The 21,791-nt window shown below is 57.3% G+C and overlaps 1 protein-coding gene across 1 annotated transcript in view; it reads left to right on the top strand.

Moving 5' to 3' along the window:
- The first annotated feature begins 3,580 nt into the window (after positions 1–3,580).
- RAI1 (retinoic acid induced 1) overlaps positions 3,581–21,791 on the top strand; it is a 120,912-nt gene continuing 102,701 nt past the window's right edge. Inside the window, exon 1 of the mRNA XM_072730545.1 lies at positions 3,581–3,604. The gene's annotated coding sequence lies outside the window, so the exon portion shown is untranslated. The remainder of the gene's footprint in view (positions 3,605–21,791) is intronic.

Here is a 21,791-nt window from a genome sequence, read left to right as displayed (position 1 = left end):
TTGTACCTACACTGTCTTTAACAGGGGTCTGTTGCACGGTGGGCCCCCTCCTTCCTGGCCCTCTTGACTGCATCCGGCTAAGAATGACAAGCAAGTTCTCAGCAGAAATCTCTTGGGCACTGGCTTTGCTGACGGTGACCCCTGATCAGTTCCCAGTTCTTTTCTGAGAAGCCCCAGGTCCTCCCCTGACTAAAGCAGCCCCGGGGAGGGACACCTGGCGGGCTTTGTGGTGGTTGAGCCTTCTACTCAGGACGTGATCCCGGGATCCTGGGATCGAGTCCCACATTGGGATCCCTGCGAGGAGGATGCTTCTCCCTCTGCCTATGTCTCTTGCATCTCTCTGTGTGTCTCTCATGAACAAATAAATAAAATCTTTAAAATAAATAAATAAACAAAGCAGCCCCGGGGTGGGGGGGAAAATCCCTCTTCAGATCCCAGCTCATAGGTCACTTCCTCCAGGAAGCCTTCTCTGAATTCCTCGACAGGACTAGGTCATTACACTTCATACCTGTGCCCTACAGCACACTTTTCCAGGGAAACCTTTATTTCACATTGTAACCCAGATTCTTAATCTGATGTGGGCACTCAGTAAATACCCATGGACTAGGTGAATAAACTTATCAGCTGTATGACCTTCGGACAAGTGCCTTTATCTCTTCTGAGCCTCAATTTTCTTATCGGTAAACTGCATTATGATGAGGGAGCATTCAGAGAGGGCATGGAACGTGAGGTTGAAGAGTGGCTCACAAAGATATCCAGGTGTAAATCCCCAGAATGTGCCTATTATCTTCCATGGCGGAAAAAAGGGGGGGCGGGGGTTCCTTACAGGTGTGATTAAATTAAGGGTCTTTAGATGGGAGATTATCCTGGATTATCCAGGTGCCCCTCATGTCACCACACAGGTCCCTAGAAGAGGAGGCAGAAAGGTCAAGGGAGGAAGTAGAAGGTAGGACAACAGAAGTTATTGTCTTCTCGTCCTCTCTTCTAGCTCCTGGAGGTCACCACGCGTCACAAGCCATGAAATGCAGTTGATCTCCAGAAGCTAGGAAACACTGGGAAGATTCTTCCCCCAGAGTCTCCAGAAGGAGCCAGGCCTGCCAACACTTTGACTTCCACCCTGTGGAACTGATTTCAGGGTTTTCTGACCTGTAGACTGTAAAGAACGAGTGTGCGCTGTTTGAAGCCACTACAGTTGTGGTCCTTGGTTACACGTTCATTCGTTATTGCAGGTGCTCAACAATGGCAGTTGCTACCAGTTGGACCCCACACAATCTCCTTCCCCCAGAGAGGCCTCCTCTTCTAGCAGCCCACTGGGGTTCCTGGTGTCAGGCTCTTCCAGAAGGAGGGCGGGCAGGGCAGACAGGAGGCTGGACGTTGGGGGTAGAATGCCCCTGGATGGATGAAAGAGACCATTCCCACTCAGCTAGTATGTGCCCTAGAACAGTAAATGCGTCCACAGCGTGCCAGGCTCCGGGCTAAACGCTTCACACGCCTTAGTTAATTCAACCCTCTGAACAATCCCAGGAAGTAGGTAACTGCTGGTATCCCCATTTTACGGAGGAGGCAACGGACACTCCGCAAGTCAAGAGGTTTGCCCAAAGCTGGCACAAAGGAGCCAGATTTTGAAACCAGGTCTGCCTCCCCCAACCCAAGAATAAGTCCTGAGAGCTAGCTTAAAACAGGGTATCTCGCTTGGTGGATTGATCCAGCCTCTGCTCTGCTCTTACCATTCTCCACGGGAGACAGGAAGCCGAGCTCAGTGAAGGGCCCTGAGTGCGGGTCTTGGCTCTGTTCCTTTAGCTCGAGGACCTGGACAGGTGATTTCGCCACTCTGTGCCTCCATTTCCTCGTGAACAAAATGTGATGAGTGAGCCTGCCTCACAGAGGGGCTGCCAGGATCCAGTGAGACAACCCACAGAAAGAGGGACAGGGTCTCATACAGAGTAAAGTCACTGTACCTCCTGCAGAGCCTGCTCTACCCATGAGGAAGCTGGGGTTTGATAGGAGAACTCACTAATCACAGGGCGCCTGGGAGCTCTGATGCTTCCCCCTCCTCTCCAGGGGCCCACCAGACTCCAGAGGCTGTTGGGGGGTGAGGTGGAGGGAGGCTCACAGGGCAGGTGGCTGTGGATTTCTGCCTGAACCCTGGTGAGTCAAAGCCTTGGGGCAGCCATTGCTCAGGGAGTCTGTAAGTTCCTAGGCTTATTCACTCACTCATTTATTCAGTATTCCTCTGCTTAAGCTCTGCCAGTGGCTTCCTTCCCAAGAACACCAGAACTTTACATCGGAATTCCTCACCAGGCCCTCCGCAGTGATGAAGAGAGGCCTCCCCTTGGGGTTCTGCCTTCAGTGTCGTGAGAACTGGTCTCCTGGCTTTTTAAGCACCAAGCTCTCCCCTGTCCCAGGGCCTTTGCACTTGCTCTTCCCTCTGTGTGTGTGTGTGAGGGGGGGAATGCTCTTCCCCTGCTCTATTCACTGCAGGTTTCCTTCCTGCTCTGTTCAGTTCTCTGCTCAGACAGGCCTCCCTTTCTTACTTCCAGCTAAATAGCCCCTGTCCATCACTTCACCTGCTATTTGGCCTCCCAGAACTCATGACTCCCTGAAATTATCTTCTTTGTGTATGTGTAAGCATTTGTGGTCTGTCTGCCTGTCCCTAACAGGGTGTCAGCTCTGTGACAGCAGGGACCATTTGTCTCTGTTGATTCCCCAGCGCCCAACAAGATGCCGGGAACCTGGCAAGTGGAGAAATTTCTGTCCGGCCTAGGCCTAGTGAGTTCAGAAGAATGTTTCCCAAACTGTAAAGAGGAGGTCCTGCTGACGGCGGGGTGAAGGTGGGAGCCCGCCTAGGAACCAGGCCAGAGACCGGAGGCATCTGAGGGCAGGACGCAAGTCCAGATGCTCCGCCAGAGGTTCCAGCCCCGCCCCCCCTCCCGCGGCCCCCGGCGGGGCGTGCGATCCCGGAGGGCTCCACCTGGACCTCAGTCCTGGCGCCGTCCCCCGCCCCCGCCCCCCAGGCCTGCGGGCTAGCGGGCGGGGGCCGCGCAGTGGGGCGCGCGGGCCGCCAGGGGGTGCTGTCGGGGCGCGCACGGCCCACCTGGCGCCCGGGGCCTCGAGCGAGCGCAGCCAGGCCGCCCGGGAACTTTTTCCCTCCCGCTCTCGCTCTCCTTCTCCCCCCGCGCGCCGCCCGCCCGCCCGCCCGCCCGTCCGCTCTTCCTGTGCGGAGGGGATCGCATTTCCCCGCGGCACCGCGGACACCAGGCAGGCCCGGCCGGGTGCGCGGCCAGGGCCCGCTCCCCCGCCGCCGGCTCCCCGCGCCCCCGGGCGCCGCCCCCGCCGCGGCCGGGCTCCGAGAGTCGAGGCGGAGAGCGAGGCGGCGGCGGCGGCGGCGAGGGCGACAGGCGAGCCGAGCAGGCCCCCTGCCCGCCGCCCGAGCGCCGGCGCGAGGAGGGGGCGCCGCGGCCCACCTCCTTCCTGCCGGGCCGCCGGCCGGCCGGGCCGCCGCGCCCTGACCCCCATGGCCGCCCGGGCCTGCGGGCCGCCCAGTCGCCGCGCCAGACCCAGGGCCCCCGAGTGAGCGAGCGAGCGAGCGAGCGCGGGCGCCGAGGTGAGCACTGGGCGCTGGGGCGCGGGGGGCGCCGCGGGGGCCGGGCCGGGCCGGGCCGGGGCGGCGCGGGGGGCCGCGAGGTCACCGATGGCCGTCTGGGGGCGGCCCGCGGCGCTGTCCGTGCGGCCGGGGGAGCTCCGCGCGGGGCGCGGGCGCGGGGCGCGGGGGCACCGGGGCGGGAGGGAGCCCGGAACGCGCGGGAGGCCGGGCGCGGGGGCGGCGCGGGGCGCGGGGGCGGCGCGGGGCGCGGGGCTCTCGGGGGCTCCCCACGCGGGCAGCGGCGCCCGGGCCTGTGCGCAGGCCCCGCGACCCGGCAGGAAGCGGCCCCGAGGCCCCGGAGCCCCGACGCGGCCGGCCCCGGGGCACGGGCCCTTCGGGGGTGACGTCACGGCGGGGGCACCCGACCCGCGAGCCCCGAGCGCCCCGGCGCGCCGCCCGCGGCGAGCCGCCCGCCGCCTGGCCCCGCGCCCCGCAGGCAGGCGCTCCCGGGCGGAGGACGCGGGGCCCGGGCGCGGGCGGCGGGGGTGACATTCGGGCCTCGGTCGCGCCGGGGGCCTCGGAGGAGGGGCGGAGGGGAAGCGAAACAGGAGGGAGGCCGAGGCCGCCGAGGCCGCCGCGGCCCCAGCTTCCTGGGGCGCCCGTTTCCCTTCTCGGGGCTCTCGTAGTCCTCAGCTCCCGCCCAGGGCCGGAGTGCGGGCGGGAGCCGTGCCCTCCGGGGGCCCGCGATCGGGCGGCGGCGGCGGCGGCGGCGGCGGGTGGACAAAACCGAGCGTAACAATGCGCTATTGGGGGGCTGGGGGAGGGGAGGCCGCGCGCCGGAATGGCGGACCCGGGCCCGGAGCCTCCCCGCTCGCCGCACTCGCTCCCGCAGCGCCTGGCCCGTGCTCCCAGCAGAGGCTCTGATGCAAAGGCCCCACGCGGGACCCGCACGGCTCCCTCCCTCCCCGAGGGCCGCCCCCCCGCCCCCGCCCCCCCCCCCCCCCCCCCCCGCTCCCGCTTCATTTCTCTCCCAGCGCAGCGGTGTGTGCAGGATTCAAGGGCATTACATCTGGTTGCAATCCGGTTTCAGGCCGCTGCCGGGCTGTTAAAACCTCGCGCTGACGTCAGAGCAGGGGAATTACTTCTTTTTATTTTATCTTTTTTTAGTTGTCTGCTGCCCTGGGAGGGGAGGCGGGGGTGGGTTCGGCGAGCTCCTAAGTGGAGGCGCCAGCGCCGTGGGAGCCCCGGGCTGGGGGATCTGCTGCTCTTCCCTCCATCCCATCCTCCATGCAGACCTTGCTCCGCCTGGGTCAGGCTCACCCAGGCTCGGGGCAGCTCTCGCTGCAGACTCCGTGGAGCCCCCTCCCGACTGACCACACAGCTGTGTTCCCAGAGGCTTCCCTGGGATGTGGCTCTGGGGATGTGGAAGCTGGAAAGGAATCTCGTTTCCCACCCCGCCCCTTCAACAGCGGAGGGGGCATAGGGCACCCCAGGAGCGATCTTAGGAGCTTTGGGTGACACAGAGGAGCCAGGTAGACCTTCTGGGCTGGGGGCGGCTCCATCTCAGAACCCTGGGGAAGGCTCTCCCAGGCAAAGAGCCTTGGAGGAAAGCAGTTACCAAGAGATGACCCAGGCCCCAGAAGCCAACTGTAGAGTGGGCTAATAAATAGGACTTTTCCCCAGAGCCAGGGGCCCCTCTGGCTTCTTCCTAAATGGAGGGAATGCGCCCACTTGGAAAAACCCATCTCTCTTCCACTGGACCAAGCCACCCTTGCAGGAGCCCCTCTTCCCCATTCCTCTTAGACCTCCAAGTCTAGATGGATGGCTTTCAAACTCTACAGGAGACCTCTAGTAAGAAATACATTTTAGGTCACAATTCTCTTCACCACCACTATATAAAACTGAAACAAAAGTTGAGTGAAATAACTCTTTTTCTCTACTTTGTCTGCTGAGCTGATACTTTCTGTTCTAGCCTATTTGATCTTTTTTATTTTTTTAAATGCTGGTTGCAACCCACTATATTGATTTCACAACCCACTAATGGGTCATACCCAGAGTTTGAAAAAACAGTCCTACGAAATGAATCTGCCTTTTAGTCATTCCACAAACATTAATCGAAGCCCTGACAAGTTCTTTCTTTTTTAATTACTCAAGTAACACCTGGATTCATTCTTATTGTGAAAAATGCAAATAACCTAGAAGTATATAGGGTAAAAGTAAAAGTGTCCTCTGCACCTCCCCACACAGGTAACCCCAGTTCAGAGTTTGAATGTATCCTCATGGAGGTTTTTGCTACTCGCTGAAGTATACGTGTATCATATATGCCAATACTTAGTTTTCTTTTACCCCAAATGAGAATCTCAGATTCTTACTCTTTACCTTCTCTTTTCCTTTCCATTTGTCTTTGGGAAGCCGTAGGGCGAGGTGCTCCAGGGCAAGGCTTTGGGGTAACCCCCAGCTCTACTACATAGTGAATGAGTTACCTCTCTGTATCTCAGTGTCCTGTCTGTACATTGGGAATGATAAGAGTACTGACCTCATAGGACTCTCCTGAAGATTTGATGAAGTAGTCCATATAAACATGTAAAAGCTTAGAATAGTACTTGTCCCAATAAATGCCAGTTGGCATTGTCACCATTATTAATACTGGTTTATCCCCGTGGCAGTGCATGGATGCATCTTGCTGCACTTTATTTATTTATTTATTTATTTATTTATTTATTTATTTATGAGAGCATGCAGAAGGGGCAGAGGGAGAGAGAGAGGGAATCCTCAAACAGATTCCCTGCGGAGCGTGGAACCTGACCCAGAACTCCATCCCACCGCCCTGATCATGACCTGAGCCAAATTAAGAGTTGGACACTCAACCAACTGAGCCACCCAGGTGTTGTTGCTTTTAATAGCCACCTTCAGCTCAGGGTGTGATCTTGGAGACTAGGGATCGAGTCCCACGTCGGGCTCCCTGTATGGAGCCTGCTTCTCCCTCTGCCTGTGTCTCTCTCTCTCTCTCTCTCTCTTTCTTTCTCTCATGAATAATTACATAAAATCCTAAGGAAATAGCCACCTGTGGCCATGATCCCCCCCACACACACTTTCAAATGTGTGGCCCCAGAGGGAAGGACAGGGTGGAGCAGTGGACGAGGGGCACTGTCTCTGTGGGAGAGGTACCTGGGCTCACTAGCTCCAAGGGAACAGATATTTTCCAAGGACCCACCATTTCTGAAGTCCTGTGCTTCATGCATCTGCCTCCAAAACGGTTATAGTCTGGTGGGTGACTGAGACCCAGGTAATACTCAAGGGAATCAGTCTTGACCAGAGTTGGGAGCCTTATGGAGGCAGGGGCTTCACGGAAGAGGGAGCTTGGAGCAGGTGCTTCCAGCATGGGTAAGTAAGAAAAAGAGGGGGCACTCCTGCCAGAGGGAACGTACCAGCAAGTGTTTGAGCTTGGAACGGATGTGGCATATACAGTGGCCAAGACAGGAGGAACTAGCTCAGAAAGAATGGTGACGGAAGAGGCTGGGCCTCCCTGGCCTCCCTGCCTCCATCCTGCCCCCTCCCAGCCACACTACCAGAGTGATCTTTCTCAACCATAGCAGATACTTCTAGGGGCTCCTGCTGCTGTCAGAATACAGGTCCAGTCCGTGGTCCTTCCCATATGACAGCGCCCTTTTAGGGTCCTCTGCCTGCTGTGCTGTAGAGCCCCCTTCCCTTCCCTCCCCACAGCACAGCCTTCAGGATTCAGCCAAGTACATCCCTGCCTGCCGTTCACTTGCCCAGGCTGCTGCTTCCACCTAGGATGCCCTTCACCTTCCTCCCTGCCTCCCAAGACCAAAACAGATGTCCTGTCTCCTCCTTCTCTGACCTGTGAGGCAGACTGAGTCATCTCCCTTTGTCTATACCCACAGCAGAGCGTTTATCATGGAATTATCGGTAATTCTGTCAGTGTCCTCCCCACAAGGCCGGAGCATCTAGGCCCGAGAGCACACCTCCCTCCTCCCCTGGCCCCAGTGCCAAGGGCGAGGCCTGGAACACGGGAGACGCTTGGAAGTGCTTCCTGGCAGGAAGGGCTAGGTGCCGCGGGCCGGGCCGGGTGGGAGCCCCTGACACGGTTTCGTGGGCCCCTGAGATCCCTGGCCGCTGCCTGCCGGACCTTTGCAGATTCTCAGGGCCCTGCTCAGTGGCTTCTGTTAGTTCAGACTTCTGAGAGACAAGTGAGGCCGGAGAGGGGCCCAGCACCCCCCAGGCTGCTCCCCGAGGGGCTGAGGAGAAACTGGCTCATCCTGTTTCCCCAAGGATTGAGGAGACTGTTTGAGGCAGAGCTGTGCCCTGTGCCTGGGTGGGTCACTGGGGATCTGAGACTGGAATGTGACATGGGGGGGTGGGGGGGTGCACACAGGGAGGGTGAGTGCCAGGGCTGGAGGCAAGGACTGGGGCTCTGCTGGCAAAGGAGAGAATTCGTTCTGCTCATTCTTGAGCCCGAGTAAACAGTGTGTGTGTGCCTGCGTGTGTGCGTGGTGGCAGGATAGAGGGAGGGAAGAAAGGGAGATGAGGCAGGAGAAGGGGGGCAAAGAGAGCTGTGGAGGGAGGAGGGAAGATGCTTTTGTTGCTAAATAGTGTGCTCAGAATTAGGAAAGGAAATATCCAGGAGCACTAGGGCTCGTTCTGACATTGAGCCAGCCTGTCTGCCTGCCTTTCTTCCCTCCCTCCCTCCTTCCTTCTTTCCTTTCTTCCCTCCCTCCTTCCACCCTCCCTTCTCCCTCCTTCCTCTCTCCTTCCGTCCTTCCTTCCCTCCCTCCCTCCCTACTCCCTCCTCCTTCCTTCCTTCTTTCCTTCCTTCCCTGCCTCCCTACTCCCTCCTTCCTTCTTTCCTTTCTTCCCTCCCTCTTCCTTCCTTCCTTGCTTCTTTCCTTTCTTCCCTCCCTCCTCCCTCCTTCCTTCCTGCCTCCCTCCCTCCTTCCTTCTTCCCTCCTCCCTCCCTCTTTCCTTCCTCCCTCCTCCTCTCTCCTCCTCCCTCCTTCCTCCCTCCCTCTTTCCTTTCCTTCCCTTTCCTTTCCCTTTCCCTTTCCCTTTCCCTCTCCCTTTCCCTTTCCCTTTCCCTTTCTCCTTCCTTCCCTCCCTCAGCAGATACTCCCTCAGGGTGCTGCCCTTGCCCTGTGCTCACCCTGGGCCCTAGAGCCAAACCAGCATGTGGTCTGGCCTTCCAAACCCTCCCAAGTCCAAGGGCCAGGTGGGCAGTGAATACCCATTCTCCATATGAAGTGATCAGGCTCAGGGGAGCCAGCGCCCAGGGGTGCCATGGAGGGCAGGAGTGAATCTTATGAGGGGGAAACAGAGGGAGGGGGCCTTGGGAGCCACTGGACAGGAGTTGTGGGGACATCTTCCTCTGCCTTTTGCTGTATATTTCAGACTGCAGCATGTCAGCTGGAGTCCCCCACCTCAGGGCTGAGTGGAGAGAGGGGACAAGGGCCTCACTCAGCATGGGGGGGGGGGATCCAAGGGACCTGCAGACAAGACGGGAGAGGAGCATGGCCCCCCTCCCCCCAGGACCCCTTCCTGAAGGCCTCACACAGGAGGGCAGCATGGTGGGGGAGTTCAGCATCAGGCAAAGGTTTAGTGCCAGCTGCTGCTCCAGGCCTGTCCTCCCCCTCCTGTCAAAGATGGGAGTGGTGGCAAGCATTAAATGTGATGCCAGTGTGGGGGCGTTTTGCAATCTGAGAAGCAAGGTGCTCCAGAACCTGGGGTTAGGCGAACTGGGGTAAAATCCGGGTGCTGACCACCCTCTCCGAGGCTCCATCCCCTGCCTTTAAAATGGGCATTGGGATCCCTGGGTGGCGCAGCGGTTTGGTGCCTGTCTTTGGCCCAGGGCGTGATCCTGGAGACCCGGGATCGAATCCCACGTCGGGCTCCTGGTGCATGGAGCCTGCTTCTCCCTCTGCCTGTGTCTCTGCCTCTCTTTCTCTGTGTGTGTGTGTGTGACTATCATAAAAAAAATTAAAAAAAAATAAAACTAAAAGCTTTAAAAAAAAAATAAATAAAACGGGCATCAGCAGCAGCCCCGCTTGATGGCATGCAGCACATGCAGCTATTGCTCTTGGTGCTAATGGACTCTGCACAGGTTTGTGCCAGTTTGCCTCTAATCCTTCCCAAGTTTCTTCTTCAGCCAGGGAAAGATGGATGGAGCGAGTGTTTGTTACACAGCAGGACAGGTGAGAATCAGTGTCCTGGTCAGAGCTTCTGTGTCCAGAGGGTCTCTCCCCCAATGCTGGGTGTGGATCCCAGGACTTGGCCAGCCGTGGATGTGGCCGTGCAACCACATGCTCACCCATCCCTAAGTCACACATGCAGGCCCTGTCACATACCAGAGGGCTGGGAACACAGCCCTGTGTGTGTGAGGCATCTCTGATATGACATTGAGGCCCCACACTTGTATTTGGAGCTCAGCCGCGCCAGTTCAGACCTCAGCTCTGCCACTTACTAACCAGGGACAAGTGACCTATCTTCTTTGCTCAGTAGCCTCACCTGTAAGGCAAAGAAAATAATAGCATCTACTTCCTAGGATTGTTGGGAGAGTTAATGAGTTAATGCACATTAGAGACTTAAAACAGCGCCTGGTACATAGAAGTATCTATAAGATGGTTCCTCCTTATCTTTGATTCGAGCCCTGAAGAATCTCACAGAGTGGCTCTGTGCTAGGGAAAGTGTGTTCCAGCCAGAGCTTTCCTGGAGGGATAACACCCGGGAAGGGAAGGGAAGAGGAGTGGAGAGTAGCCCTCCAAGCCCCTCTGAGGCAGGCCTACTTCTTGAATCGGCAGTCACTACCTCTGGGCCTTGTTGGACCCCTGGTGAGGGGAGCTCATTCTCTGCCAGGAGAGCTCAGCAGGTGAGGCCTGATGGGAAGGAGGCCTTCCCAGTGAAGGACCCTCCCCTCTCAAGAATCGAAAATAATAGTACCTATTTCATAGTTTTGTTTTTAGGAGGATTAAATGAGATAGTGCCTCTAAAGCACTCAGCTATACCTCGCCCATTGCAAAGTGGTGAATCAGTATCTCACCTAATTACAATTAGGTGACACTGATTTACCTGTAAAAAAAATTTCTGTAAAATTTCACAGAAAATGTAAATTGAAAACCATCTGAAAGATTCTTCTTGGGGGCTTCCATGAGCCCCATAGGACAAAGAATTGTTGCAGTGACTGGAGAGACCCTGACACCCGGAGAAGTTTAGCTAGCATAGCAAAGTCACACAGTAATCCAAGGCGTTGGCGAGAGGGCACCAGAACTAGGCTTCGTCTGGTGCACTCTGATGCTTTGAGAGTTATTCTTCCGGCGAATAGTTATGGGCAATCAGCATTGATCTACACCTAAGGTCACATGGGCCTGTCTTCTGGAAGCTTCTGGTCTGATAGGGAAAATTAAATTTGCACAAGATTATGATAAGACGTAAAGACAGGGATCCCTGGGTGGCTCAGCATTTGAGCATCTGCCTTTGGCTCAGGGCATGATCCTGGAGACAGGGATCGAGTCCCACATCGGGCTCTTGCATGGAGCCTGCTTCTCCCTCTGCCTGTCTCTGCCTCTCTCTCTCTCTCTCTCTCTGTCTCTCATGAATAAATAAATAAATAAAATCTTTAAAAAAAAGAGAGAGAGATAAAGACATAAGAATCCCTCTGGTGGGAAGGGAAGAGGAGTCATGCATTCATTCATTTGGGGAAGGCACTTTCCAGGCTCTAGAGCAGTGGTTCTCAACTGGGGGCAAGTTCTACCCTCTGGAGACATGTGGGCCATGTGTGGAGACATTTTTGGTTGTCTCAACTGGGGAGGTGCTGGCATCTGGTGGGTAGAGGCCTGGGATCCTGCTACACATCCTGGGATGCATGGGCATAACCCCTGCAACAAGTTATCTGGCCCCAAACGTCAGCAGTGCCAAGCGAGGTTGACAGCCTGCCCTGGAGGATCAGTACTGGCCAAGCAGATGCTGCCCCTGCCCTTGTGAAGCTTATAGTCTGGTAGATTGGCAGACATTAAAGACATGATTAGGGCAGCTCCGGTGGTGCAACGGTTTAGCGCCGCCTGCAGCCCAGGGCGTGATCCTGGAGACCCTGGATTGAGTCCCATGTCAGGCTCTCTGCATGGAGCCTGCTTCTCCCTCTGCCTGTGTCTCTGCCTCTCTCTCTCTCTCTCTCTGTGTATCTGTGAATAAATAAATAAAATCTTTTTTAAAAATCTAAAAAAAAAAAAAAAAAGACATGATTAGGGGCACGTGGGTGGCTCAGTGGTTGAACGTCTGCCTTCAGCTCAGTTTGTGATCCCGGGGTCCTGGGAATCCAGTCGCACATAGGGCTCCCTGCAGGGATCCTGCTTCTCCCTCTGCCTGTGTCTCTACCTCTCTCTCTGTCTTTCATGAATAAATAAATAAAATCTTTAAAAAAAAAAGTAAAAATGACATGATTGCATAGATGTGGATTTAACTATAATTGTGTTGCAAGCTAAGAAGGTAAAGTGCATGGAGACCTTGGGGGAGGTGCTCAGCCCAAGCAAAAGCTCAGAGGCAGAAGACAAGGGTGTGTGGAGGGAAGGGCAGATGCCTGGTGTGTGTCTAGGGAGACAGCAGAAAATGATCAAGCTTCAGAGGCTTCCAGGGGCTGGGAGAAGATAAAGACCCAAGATGCTCTCACATGCAGGCTGTTTTGAGGAAACCATAGTTGCCAGTGTGCTGTACTCTGGGAGACTGAGTTGAGGGGGCCTGCCCAGGCCTAGTGAGTAGGGGGTGCTGTCCTCCTGTGGGGGCCCAGCCTCCACCCTTTTCTCTTATTTGCATCCCTCTGATAGGTGGGAAAGAGAAGCAGGAAAAAACAGAGAGAGAAGAGGAAGAACATATTTTCATTTCAAACACAGTGGGAGTGGGGGAGGTAGGAAGGAATCTGGTTTAGGATACCTTTGAGACAAGCACAGAAAATCCCAACCGTGGCCCGAAATAGCACTAAAAACAGACGTTTTGGCAAATCAGACTTAATTGAGTGGTTCTCTTTTCTTGAGTCCAGCAGGATGTGGACGGAGCTGGCTTCATTCCCTTAGGGTGACATTGTCCCCTGGGGCCCTCGCCCTGGCTGATTAAACAGAGAGGCCCTGGTCTCCTGAGCAGGACGGGGGCCTGGGGAGCTCAGCTTGGCAGCCCTCAGCCTTAGCCTGAGCGTTCCAGAGGGCAGGAGATGGTGACTAGGGGGACAACTGGCAGCAGGGCCGGATGGGTGAAAGCAGAGGTGGAAGAGGTCTGGTTCCTCTAAGAAATAAATAGCTTGGTAGAATTCTCGCCTGCCTCTAAGAAATAAATGCCCGTCTCTCTGGATGCTGGAAGGGATCATAGAGAAAAGCCATCATTCAATGAGTGCCAGCTATTTTAATGGGCATTGGGTAGTCTGTCCTCTCTAAGCCTTATCAACCACCCTATACAGATTGTCAAGGAAACTGAAGCTCAGAGAGGTTAAGTGACCTGTTTGAGGTCAAACAGCACCCAAGTGGCAGTGCTGAGATTGGAAACAGCATCTGCCGGCTGTACCTGCTCCTCCCTCACCTCCTCATGGTGGTCACTCCTCCAATCAGCAGAAAATCACTGGCTGTGAAATGATACTGCAACCTGGTGGGAAGTTTTTAGGGCTTCGAGTCAGACAGAAATGAGCTTGAATCCTGTCTGGGGCAGTTTGTCTCTGTGGCTTTGTCCCATGAGCCTCCTGCCATTTGTCAAGTGGGCACAATCATGCCTTTATCCTAAGTTGGTGTAAGGGTTAAACTCTGCATGGAGGGGACAGGAAGGGGAAGAGGGAGGCCCCGGGAGGTTAGGACCTGCCCTGGGCCACCCAGTGTGGCGGGGTACAATAAAAGAGCCCTGGGTAGAGGGAACTGGGAGAGATTGTAGGATCTTGTGCAGTATCAGTATTGGGTTTCTTTATTTGAACGGGGAGAGAGGGCAGCCCCCACTCTGCAGGTAGAGAAGGTGGTGTGGAATGCGGGTGTTTATTTTTCTTTGCCTGTGAAAGCCCTGTTTCAGCTCAGGCCGATGAGGCTTCCCCAGACACTGCAGAGGGTGCCTGAGGCTGCACACTCTGGGGTGCCCACCATGCAGAGGGATCTATTCAGGTGTCTGCCCACAGTGGGCACAGAGAGGGCACCTAGCACCAAAGGCTCGCAGCACAGCCTGTAAGCCCTTGTCTGTCCTAGAGCCTGGGAGACCCAGAACTCCCAGAAAAACAGGGGTGGGGGAGGGCCATAAAACCAGGGTGTCCCTCTGCCTCCTCCAATTCAGCCCTCCTGGCCCCATTCATCTCCTTATCTCCTGGCAGCCCGTGGGTTGCTGGGAAGTCAGGAGCTGCCTTCCTGATTGACTAACAAAACAAGCCTTGCTCACAAAAGGAGAGGGGAGGTTGGCTGGGCCTCTTGGGCTCCCCTCCCCCTGCCCCAGCCCCTGGCTGCAGGCATCTTTCCTGTTCCACCCAGCTGGCACCTTATATTCTGAGAGGCAGCAAGGGGGCTGCAAAGCCATTGTGGGTCAGGCTGCCCCAGCTGGGTGCCCTGGCACCGGGGAGGTGGATTTGAGGAATGTTGGGGTGGCTGTGAGGCAGGGCTTGCTGGAATAGCCGCCCCCTCCTTCCCTTCAGCTGGCTGAGAGGGCAGCTTGGAGAGGAAGCCAGGCCGGCAGGTAGCAGAGAAAGACATCGGATCCAGGGGGAGCAGCAGAGAAAGCAAACAAACAGGGCTTTGTGTGGCTGCAGATTGGCGTCTCAGAAGGGAAGCCAGGCCTGTGGTCGTTGGGAGGAGGAGGGCCTGGGAGGCCAGGCCACTGCTCTGGGCCAGAGATAGGCGGCTGGACCAGCCCAGGCTGGGCGGCCAGGGAGCAGGGAGTGCCACTGTGTATGGACAGGCGGCCGGAGGCACAGCCTGGCTGCGTCCCAGCCCTGCCACTTCACTCCTTAACAGATCTGGGCTTGTTTGCCCACGGAGCCTGGGCAGAGTCACTCACATGCATGCAGGACTCGGGAAGATAAGTCATCCAGCCCGACTGGCCTGGCCCAGTCAGTGTGAGTTCCCATTACTCGTGTGCCCCCTTGTTGCTGGGAAAGCACGAGGTAAGAGGGGACCACCCCCCACCCCCTTGGGGTAAGTTGTCAGCTTAGCTGGGTCTCCAGGGAGGGCAGGGAGGGCTGCTCAGAGCCTCAGCAGCCCTACGGAGGGGAAGCAGGTTCTCGCTGTCCAAGAGCGGATGCCCGGGGTGTGGGTGGCAGAGGTCGGCCTGTCCGGGCCGGGCCTGGGAAACCCAACGATGCCCCTTCGCGGGGGTGCAGGCTCACTAGGCTGGGGGAGGGGCAGGAAGGCGGGGCCGGGGGGCGCGGGTGTCAAGTCCTGGATGATCCCGGCGCGGGCAGGGCAGGCCTGGGCGGGGGGTGGGGTTGGGGGCGGGGGGGAGGCTTAGGTAGGAGCTGTCAGGCCAGACACACTGGCAGCTCGATTATCGCCTCCGGGGCCATTTCCTCTCCTCTGCTCAACCTCGAGAGGGGGCGGCGAGAGGGCAAACGCCCGCGCTTCCTGCCCTCCCCTCCGCTCCCCTCCCGCGGCGCCCACCATCTTGGCCGCACCGGGGCCTCCTCCGCCGCGTCCGGCCTGACAAGCCCCGGCCGGCGGGCCGGCGACGCCGGGAGGGGTCGGAGCCTCGAGGCGCGGAGGCCGCACGGGGGGCGGGGCGGGGCGGGGCGGCCCGCTCCCGTCGCCATGGCAGCGCCCCGTCCCGGCGTGCTCCGCGGGGCCGCTGGGCGGGGCCGCCGACGCCCCGCCCCCGCCGAGCCCGAGTCTTTCCGGGAACCGGGGGCTGCGGCTCCAGGCTCCCGGTGCGACCGGATCCTGTGCGGGTTGGCTTCTGGACGGGCTCTGCTGTCAGAGCCGCGCATCCCCTCCTCAGGGGCAGCAGGCGGCGCCTCCCGGGGCCGGACCTGGGGAGGGAGGCTGCACCCCTCCCTCCCGCGGCGGGGAAGGCGTTGAAAGCAGGGGCCGGCCTCCAGGCCACGCTGTCCCGGAGCCCTCCAGCACTGCCACCTCGCTGGTGCTGCCCGTGGGCCCGAGAGAGAGGAGGGACCTAGCCTGGACCCCGCCACCCAGACGGCCTCCCTCCAGCCCAGGAGCACGGGCCTCCCCTGGTTGGCAGCCATCCGGGCTGTCTGGCCCGGAGACGCATTCCTACCTCCGGAGCCCGGGCACCCCGCCTACCCTGGGGGCAGCCCCTTCCGGAACTTTGCTGCCAACCCAGCCCTTCCTCCACCCCTCCTTCCTCCCAGTGCCTTAAGTCCCTGACCGGTCACTCCAGGGCCGCCTTCTCTCCCCCAGTCTTCTCAGAGGCACCGACTCAGCTGACCCTCTGTCCCCTCCTACCTGGATTGGGCAGGCAGCAAAATGTGATGCCAGCCCTTCGGTCTTGGAAGGAAAGCTGTGTGCCTGTTGAGCAACTGTCCTTTGGCTTTTCTCAAGCCTCACCCGCTGCACGCGCACTGGCAGGGAGAGAAGGGGCTTTCAGATGCAGCGGGAGAGACTCCTCAGACTTTATATCAAAATAATTTCCCAGTCCTAAGCATTTTTAAAAAGATTTTATTTATTCATGAGAGACACACACAGAGGGGCAGAGACACAGGCAGAGGGAAAAGCAGGCTCCACACAGAGAGCCTGATGTGGGACTGGATTGTGGGTCTCCAGGATCACGCCCTTGGGCAAAGGCAGCAAAGGAGACGCTAAACCACTGAGCCACCCAGGCATCCCATGCATTTTGTTTTTGATGTTTATCATGTTATTATGTTGAACTGAGAAAAATCTAAATCTACTTATGTTGAAATAAGTAAAAATCCCCTGTGTTTCTACCCCTACCCCTGCATAACCACTGTCAACATTTTTTTATAGACATAAAGAATATATGATAGGTAAATGTAAAATATAGGACCAGTCTATATATTTGGTTTTGTAAGGCACTTGGTAGGGTTTTTTTTCTCACTATAAAAGGAGGACAGGCTTATTATAGACTTCTGGAAATTATGACAAGTTAAGAGAAAATTCACCCATACTCCGAGTCTCCGAAGGCAGCCACGTTTGACTTTGCCCCGTTTGTGGGGGTTTTTGTTGTTGTTTAAGCATGCCATCATTCCTCCTGTGTGTACCATTTGATATCCTGCTCTTTTCACTTAATGTTGTGTAACACTCTCCTTTCTCCTGAGTCTGTGGGAGTTTTGAGAGAACCGGAACCACATTCTTGTGAGAGCTTCAGAAGAGCCGGACTAGACGATCCCTTTCTAACTTTGTTCAAAGACCCTCAGGAGCCCTTCTTCATTGCCACTAACCTCAGATAAAAGCAGCTTGGGCCAGAGGATCCTGCCAGCTGGGGACCCAGGAGCCACCTCGCCTGCTCAGGGACATGGAAGACTCAGCTGAGACTCAGGTCCCAGCAGCAAGGGGCTTTAATTGGCCCCAGCTGCATAAGGCTTCAGCGAAGGCTCAGACCTCAGCCTCATTCCAGCCTCTGTTGCCTGAGCTATGCTCAGACCCAAAGACCCTCTGTTGGTCCTGGGACCCACCTTCTGTTCCCTGTCTACATCTTAGGAGGCTTCATTGCCCTAAGCTGCTCAGCCTCTCCCTGGGGGCGTGCGGGCCTGGCACCAGGCACAGCCTCCCTATGCCCAGCTGCCCCTCAGGCCTAGCTACAAGCTGTCCTTGCTCCCCACTTATCCCTCCTGCCAGGACTTCTCTTCTTCCCCTTCCCTGAACAGTTCAGTTCTAACACATCCAAGCCCTGTGTGAAACAGGCCTTGGGAAATCACAGTTGCCAGGGATGGATTGGCATTTAAAAGGCATCCAAGGCTTTGGGGGGGGGGGGGTGGAGCTGAAGAGACAAGAGAATGCAGGGCCCTGTCTCTGAGCAGCAGCTGGATTTAGTGGATGGAAAATCACAGAATGCCCCTTTCCCTGGGAATAGCACCCCTGGCAGAAGGGCAGCGGGTGGGGCACCAGACATCATGCCCCAGTGGCCACCACCTGCCACCACCACGTGTTCTCCAAAATGAAAAGATGTGGGAGGGATGTTGTGAGCCTACAGCCAATGGCCCTGTAAATTATATTCTCTTAACAGGTTTATTCATTTATAAAATATTTAAGACCTGTTTCGCTTTACCTGCAGCAAGGAGGCAGCCAGGTTGGGGCCGAGATTGATGCTCTGAACATGATTTATTTATCTGGATTTTCTCTTCTGGGTTGGGCACCGCCTGCCGTGTGGAATTTAACCGAGTGGCAAGATGAGTGTGTATCCGTGTGTGTTCTTGGCCTTGGGAGCCTGTGCGTGCAGCATGTGGCTGTGTCCATGGATGGGGAGGGGGTATTTCTGTACGTGGAGGGGGTGATGCTTCTTCCATGGTTGCTGCATCCAGGCACGTGGATGAGTCTGTCTGTGTTGTGTTGCTAAGTATGCACCTGTGTATGTGATTTGTACGTATAGTGGGTGTCTTTGTGACTGGGACCAACCTGTGGTTGGTTGTATGTGTGGTTGTGGTGTGTATGTGTGTGTGTCTGGGTTGGAGAAATGAGATGAAGGGGTTGATTTGTCTGAGCACGTCTCGGGTACTCATATGTGCAGTGGTACAATGTGGGGGACTGTGCTCCTCTGTGTGTATGTGGTTTCCATGTCTGTATTTGTGGGCAGAGGACCTGTGTGTGTGGCTGGGTATCTGTCTTCTTGTTTCTGTGTATATCCTGTGGTGTGAGGCCTGTTACTGTGTGCATATGGAATGTGGTATAGGACTTTACCCACCTGCTTTTTATCAATGGTAGAAACAATGGTCACTGACTGGGTTGCTGGACAGAACTCAGTGCCCTGGGAGTCAGGGTTCGGTCACCTCGGTGTGTGGCTGCACCTCAGGTGCAGGAAGGACTGGCTTTGGGGGCTGAGGGGACACTGATAATCCCTGACCCTCTTCCAGCAGAACCGGGCTTTCCCAGACCTTGGCTGGCTCAGAGGTCAGAGGGAACTCCAGGGTCACTGTGGCCCAGGCTTGCATTTCTGAGGTCCAGAGGCCACATTGCCTGTTAGTGGCCAAGCCAGGACCTTCAGGAGAGCCTAGCCCCCACTCTAGTACTGTGCTCTGGGGCAGCACCCTGAGCCTCAGTTTCCTCTTCTGTTACATGGGAGTGGGTTCCCAGGTCCCTGCGTTCCCCTGAGACAGAGCATCGGAACCATAATGACCCAGGCACAGAGGAGGCAGGGCTTTGTCAAGCATCACTCAGTGAGTCGAGTCTGGCCAGGAAGCAGACAGCAAGAATGGCAAGGAATGGCTGGGACATCTCTGCCTTGGGCTCTGAGACCCAGGGTGAGTCCCAGGGGGCAAGTCTGTCCTTGGGCCATTGTCTCCATCCCTTCCCCTGGCACAGATGGGGCCCAGAGGCCCAGGAAGTGGCAGGCATTTGGTTTTCCTCAGCCTTGTGACAGCCCTCAGTGCTCCCCCCCCCCCACCACACACACACACCCTCAGCAGCTAATGCGTCTGTCACTACTTTCCTAATGAGGCTTCTGAGGGCCCCCCTGGGACAGATACCTTTGCAGGCCAGCCTGGCAGCTGAGGGGGTGGGCTGGCCTCAGGGTCAGGTTGGGAAGAGGGGGGCCAAGCCCCTCTCCTGTCTGTGGAGGCATCGAGGCCAGTCCGGATCCATAAAGCCAGCTGTGTATGGATGTGTGTGTGTAGCGGGTATCTGAGGACTTGGCGAGGCAAGAAAGCCCCCACTCAGGCATGCGTTTTTCTTTGGCATTGTGACTGTTTGTCCTAATAATACTTAATCTGGTGGACGGATACGTTTGCAAGCCTACTGCGGTCCAGCACTGAATCAGCCATGATCTGGGTGTTCCGTAATCCCTGCCCCTGGGATGTGCGGCCAAGGGGGAAAAGACAGTAATCAAATAATCATATTATTGGTGTCATTATACATTCATGTATGGGAATGCACATTTGTCGCAAGCCAAGGCAGAGGCTGGAAGAATGCATTGCATGAGCTTCTCATGGAGCGAGGAGTCCCGTGTCTCAGCTGCAGGCTGCTCTGGACACCTGCTAAAGGCACATCTAGGACTGAATGAGTTGGGAGGGTTTGCTGTGTGGCCCCAGGCAACTGCCTACCTCCTCTGAGTTGTTCAGGGGCTGGAAGTTTCCTTCAAGTTCCATCACCTCTGGCAGCCTGTGTCTCCTCTTCCTGTGCTCTTTGCCTTCCCCACCAGGGCCCTCAAGACATCTTTCAGCAACAACCTTGACTTTGGAATGCCCGAGGCACTGCCCCAGGGGACGCCAGGAGCCAAGGCACAGCAAGGCTGTCTCAGGCCCCACCTGCCATTTCGTCTTAGCCCTTTTGCTCTCACAGAGCCACCTCCCCGGCCAAAGGAAGCCTGAAAGAGATGAAATCTGAGAATCAGTCCCTGATCCCCCACCCCACCCCACCCCACCCCCATCCCATTGTGGAGGGAATTGTGTATTCAGGCATTCACTTTTCATTTGCTCAGCTATAGTGTTTCTTGAACTACTAATTGCCAGGTATTAGACCAAAGTGGCAAGCTGGTTGGTCCCCCGCCACATCTGGCCCAGACCCATTTTGAAGGCCCACCAAGTGTTTGGGTGGGGGACACAAAACAAATTGCCAGTGAGTAATCCTTGGGCAGTTTCACCCCCAGTTTACTGCTGCTCTGGATTATTATTACCTGCTTCTCCCAAGGCTATGATTGATGGCACTGGCCGTGGTCTGACACCCAGTTGGGGTGGGATGACACCGCCTGCACCTAACCACAGCCTCCACCCCTCCCGCCTCTGTCCCATCATGCTGTGGTTTCCTGGTTCTGAGCCCAGCCTCAGGAGCCAGACTGCCCAGGTTCAAATCCTCCCGTTGGCTTTTTACCAGCCATGGGACCTGCGGTGAATTACAGTCTCTCTCAAGCCTCAGTTCCCTCCTCTGTAAAATGGGGATCACAATTCTAAGTACCCACTGGCCCCTGGGGTTGCTGGGTGGAGGAGGTGGGATTAAGTGACAGTCTCCTCTAAGTGCTCAGAAACAGGGCTTAAGTGTGGATTGCTATTGTTAATAACGGAACCTCTTGCAGGCCGAGACGTGGGTTCTGGCTCCCTGGTAGTGGGACCCCCTGTGCAAGTCACATGGCACCTGCGAGCCTCAGTTTACCCTGCGGTGCCTTTGGGAAAGAGACCCCTACCCTCGCTGGTGGGCCTCCTGCCCCGCCCTCCTTGGGACCCGGGCGGGGGCGGGGGCGGGGACGGAGGCTCCGGCCCCTTCGCATGCGGGGCGGCCTGTGGCCGGGGCTGGGTCGGGGCTCCCGCCCGGCTCGCGCGCCCGCCCCCCGCCGCCCCTACGGCGCTCGCCCGCCGCCCCTGCGGGGTTGCCGCCATCAAAGCGTCTTCTCGTTCTTATGCTAATGAGCTGCATTAATGCTTAATGGCCGCGAACGCGCGGGTTTAATTGCACCTGCCCGGGCCGGAGGCGCGGCCGGCCGCGGAAGCAGCTGCGCGCCTGCCCGCACGGCCTTAATTACCTGGAAAACGGCGCCCGGCGGGGAAGGGACCGAGGGAGGGGCGGGGGGCCTCGGCGGGCGCGGCCCGGCCCGGCTCATCCCGGAGTGCGGCGCGGGTGGGGAGAGGCTGGCGTGGCAGGTTCATTTAATTAATTTATCGCCCTGCCTCGGAGACCTGCTCCGCCGGCGGCCTCGGCGCTCCCTCCGGCCCGCCCGCCGCCGCCCGCTGGGCCATCTTGGGCTTGGCGTTCAAGGCCCTTTGGGACGGCCGCTGCCCCCTGGCCCGGCCGCGGCCACGCCGCCCCGCGCCGACAACGGTGGTGGTCGCTCAGCGTGGGCCGAGGGGCCCGGAGGGCGTCCAGGGCGACCTCTAGGAGCCCCCCGCCCCCGCCCCCCAGATGCCTGTCTTTTTCTGCCTCACCTCCCTTGGCTTTCAAGAAGCTGTTCCCGCTGCCTGGAACAAAGGCCCGTCTCCTGCCTCTCCCACCCGCCCCGAAATCCACCCCTGTCCCCTCCAACAAGGCAGCCTCTGTCTTCCTGCTCCCTCTGTTGGAGGAAGGGGCTGCCTAGGATGAGGGGTGACCTAGTGTGTCCTGCTTCCCCCGACGGACAGTTCCTTGAGGTCAGTCTGGTCTGA

This window comes from Vulpes vulpes, chromosome 12 (genome assembly GCF_048418805.1).
Source record: "Vulpes vulpes isolate BD-2025 chromosome 12, VulVul3, whole genome shotgun sequence".
In the NCBI taxonomy this organism is placed as follows: Eukaryota; Metazoa; Chordata; class Mammalia; order Carnivora; family Canidae; genus Vulpes; species Vulpes vulpes.
This window is presented reverse-complemented; position numbering and strand designations above follow the sequence as displayed.